Source organism: Ptychodera flava, chromosome 21 (genome assembly GCF_041260155.1).
Source record: "Ptychodera flava strain L36383 chromosome 21, AS_Pfla_20210202, whole genome shotgun sequence".
In the NCBI taxonomy this organism is placed as follows: domain Eukaryota; kingdom Metazoa; phylum Hemichordata; class Enteropneusta; family Ptychoderidae; genus Ptychodera; species Ptychodera flava.
This window is the reverse complement of record NC_091948.1, coordinates 32,045,280-32,049,425: the sequence shown is the minus strand read 5'-3', so window position 1 is coordinate 32,049,425 and position 4,146 is coordinate 32,045,280. Positions and strand designations below refer to the sequence as shown.

The 4,146-nt window shown below is 37.4% G+C and overlaps 1 long non-coding RNA gene across 1 annotated transcript; it reads left to right on the top strand.

The window, feature by feature from the left end:
* The first annotated feature begins 766 nt into the window (after positions 1-766).
* On the top strand, positions 767-3,119 carry LOC139122039 (uncharacterized). The gene is made up of 2 exons (XR_011549383.1): positions 767-861; positions 2,045-3,119. It is a non-coding gene; the product is annotated as an uncharacterized lncRNA (long non-coding RNA).
* Positions 3,120-4,146: the final 1,027 nt, after the last annotated feature.

Below are 4,146 nucleotides of genomic sequence, written 5' to 3'. Positions count from 1 at the left end.
AACTTCTTTTTTCTTCAAAATTTACAATTGTCTATACAAGAGGAAATGTCTTTAAGAAACCATCTTACAAAAATGGAGTATACATTTCATACATATACGTCTTTTCAACACAATAAGTATGCCAAATTTTGAGCTTTTTCAGATGATTTTCGTACATTTTAAACAAGTATGAACATAAAACGTCATCCACAATATGGTGATTTTTATTGCTTATGTTTTTGATAGGAAGGTGTCAACACTGTGTTTTTTTCCTGTGACAAACTTTACATACAAAGTTGCAATGTTATTTGCCCGTTTTACAGTAAATTATTGTATTTTGCTCTAGAAATGTTTTCGTGTATTTTTAGAATAAAATAATTTTACTGGATATCAATGGTCTGTCATGTTATTTCAAGGCTTGAACACCCCGTGAACGCCCAAAATTGAAGGTGTTCAACAAGCGCGCATCATGTGTTCTAGCCTTTAACACACTTATCGTTGAACGGCGTCCATGCGTTCAAAAAGTGTTACAGCCCTTTGAACGCGTAAAAGCGTTCAATTTTTTGAACACATTTCCCGTGCAACGTGTGTTCAGATATGGAACACTATGGTGTTCAATATAATGTCTGATGAACACGTAGCGTTCAAAATCTGCACACGTATGTTCAAAAATTGAACGTTGGTTGAACACGTAGTGTTAAATTTCTGAACGTCTAGAGGCGTTCAAAAAGTGTTACAAAAAGGCGTTTAATTGGTGTTCTATCCTTGAACACTTAACTTTACAGTGTAGACTAGAACCGTATTGTCTTTACAGAACAGACCATAATCTCTATCAATGCCAATGTACAACAAAAGCAGAGGCACGTCCCGGACTGATTATAAGTAAGTATTCATTCGCCGTATTTGTTAATCAGTGTCCTGTTTACATAAAAATATTTATAAGAAAAAATATATATACAATTTCACGGTTTAAAATTGGCGCACATTTAACTTGTCAGCTATAGTTTGAACTTGGGTCTGTCTGCCTATGAAACAAGGTAAAGACTAGTGAGGTGACATCGCGGACCTCCTTTCTTACATTTTGATCTTTAATTTCTAATTAATGATTGATTAGTATTCATACACAAGATTATTCATGGGTATTGAATGTAGAACATCATGTCACAATACTGGGTTTTGCGATATTAATTGGCAGTAGTGATAGACTCTAGGTAGTAAGCAAGTCAAGTCTATCCTTGAAGACTGAAATTGACTGAGGAAGCCTGAGTTTTATTAAAAGCGCAGACACCTTGTGGCATGACCTCAAAGCGACCTTTACGTGCATTGGTGCATGGCCAAAGTGCTCTGCAATACACATCTTATGTACTGGACGCGATCTAATTTTAATACATCTGTCAATCCATATTGAAGGAGAAGTAGGACAGCTCGGTAAGGGCATGGGTTTAACAGACGATTTGATCAGACATACAGCTAAATCAAACAACACACAGATATCAACTTGTGAACGGTATCAGAACTGAAATGCATATGCAATATCAGAGTACATGTATCTTAAGGTAGAACGCGCCCCGGGGACAGATAGTCGAACTCAAATTTCTACAATTCTTTTCTGATCTGTCACTTGTTGGGCTCATTCAAAGGCATTTGTGAAAGAAAATGTTTCACCGTCTTAGTTTTTCTGAAATCCATAATTTTATTTTTCGCCCATAGAGTTAACACAGGAACGGCGGCCATTTTGAATTTCAAATATTGCAAATATGTTGGATGATTTGTTTCGCTGATTTCAAACTTTGCACGGTGACCCCTGATTTTCTTTCTTGATTTGGTAAGAGAATGGTTGAAAGTTTCATTCAGGAAAGTTTGAGCAAAATTTTAAGTCTTTCACTCCGATGGGCATACTACCTTAACGTACGGACTCATCGAACAAATTTATACCAGCATATTGTGTTCTGGATTTCATGAGTACCATCATGAATTAAACATGTTAATAAGTATCTGAAGCATATATGGTACTAGTGGAAAAAGAATCATGTATTAAGTGAGACGGTTTTTTTTTAATTCTCAGCTGATGACTATTTTGGACTAGATTGTTCTGAAGGTTGCTTGGACGCAAACATTTACGACCAACAGCGTTGCCATCGTTACTGCTACTACCAGTGTCAAGGACCTTGGTCAGGAGCTCGACCTTGTTACCTTGGCTACGAACAGAATGTTTGGCAATGCACATGCTGGTATGATTGAAAATCATTTGAAGAACGTTCGAGGACGCCACACAATGTGATGACGTCATCGGCAGGGGACGTTCTCACTTGCTAAAAAGCCATTGAAAACAATGAAGTACAAGGTTTGCGAACATTGAAGACTTCATTGATTGATTTTGCAAGTTCCTACAACTTTTGTAGCCTGTTTTAGCCCTGACGATCCGACACTTATGCTGTGTAACTTTTAATTGCACTGTACACTAACGATTTCGGATAGCTTATTAAAAGACGTTTTTTTAACATGAACAAGTAAGAATACCTCCGTCGTCGTCGTTAGAAGCGAAAGCTTAGAATTCGGTATCATTCGCAATAACCAAGGTAAGCTGTGACAATTTCCTGATATCTAATATCTGTCGGTGTACTTGTAATTATCACGTGCAACAGGTGAACATGACGGTGAAGTTATTCTACCGAGAAAACAAGTTCCTGATCACTTCGGTAATACATCCTCCAGGTCGAAAAAATTAACCGAAATCGATCTAAACCTGTATGTAAAGACAGAGGGCGCTATGATTGTGAACAAATGCACTTTGTTCATCGTACACGGCAAATTTTACGAGGAAAGTTGAGTGCGATGGTATACAACGTGCTGAGTTCCGCCTTTGATTTGTTAACTACTGATCAAAATTCAGAACGAGTGTATGGCCTTCAGTACTCAGAGGGTCTCAGGATGTGTAGCTGGACCTACAGCGCTACATGGCATAGGATGCATGTTAAAACTCAAGCCTGTGTTTGGCAAGTATTCACTAATTTTACCATATATCCATCATATTCTGACACCAAAATCATCTAGTAACTTTTCTGACATTTCAAGTTAATGCCATTATTCCGTCATACAATTTTTGAATAAACTGATTTGCGACATTTTGTTTTTTTCGACTTGTTTCCGATTCGTACAAACTTTCAATCTCATTCCATCTTTCTCATAATGTTTGTCGCAAAATGCCACTCAGTAACGGTTTCATGACTAAAGTTTCCTTTCGCGCCTCGTGTGACCGCGCGTATGTCTTATGTCCTTAGAGTTGTAAAACATTAAATGGTGATGGTACTTGTCAAAATAATATCCTAATTAATTTACCATGGCGAAACCACAGTCCCTGAATATTGAATATGTCAGGTAAGTCAATGCGTCGTTCTAAGGGAGAGAGCTCGATCGTACCGGCTGTGGTACAGCAACTTTATAAATGTGCTTTATCAAGCCTCTGAAATAGCATAATGAAGAAAACACAGGGCTTTTGGATAACAGGAAAATCGGAACAAGACTAAATTAACTTATAGAAAAACATGCGGCGTTTAAATGCTGCTCAAAATTTGAAATTGTGTTTCAGAACTGATCTACTTGTATGTGACCGATTCAGTGTCTTTACAGTGGCAGAGTATGCGTACAGCATTGACCCATTTTTGCGCGAGATTAGAAGTAAATGTACACATGTTATAATTCCAGAATGTAAGTATGTTCATTAAATTTGGACGGGAACACAACCTTTCAGTTCGGAACGTCATGGTTGGTTTCGAAGAACAGGCTGGCGACAACAGCCTCACGCTGATTGGACGGCAAAGGTTATCACTACAACAAAACGACGACAGAAGCGTCACCATTCACAATATTTGGCATTTCAGCAGTTTTGAACGTGAATACAACTTTTTTCTTCAAAGGTTAGACGCAAGGTAGTTAACTTAAACGTCAAACCAATCTTTTCCTTTGCCGTTGATGAATGTTACTGGAACTAATGGGATTTTGAGTAAATATGACACAAGGAAAGTGATTAAAACAGAATATGTTATTAAAACTACATATTATTATGTCACTTGGCAGATAAATTGTCGATCGATATTTGGTATTTTGGATAACGATTACACTGTCTAAATAAAATCCTCACCGGCATCATTTTAGAGGTCACAGCAT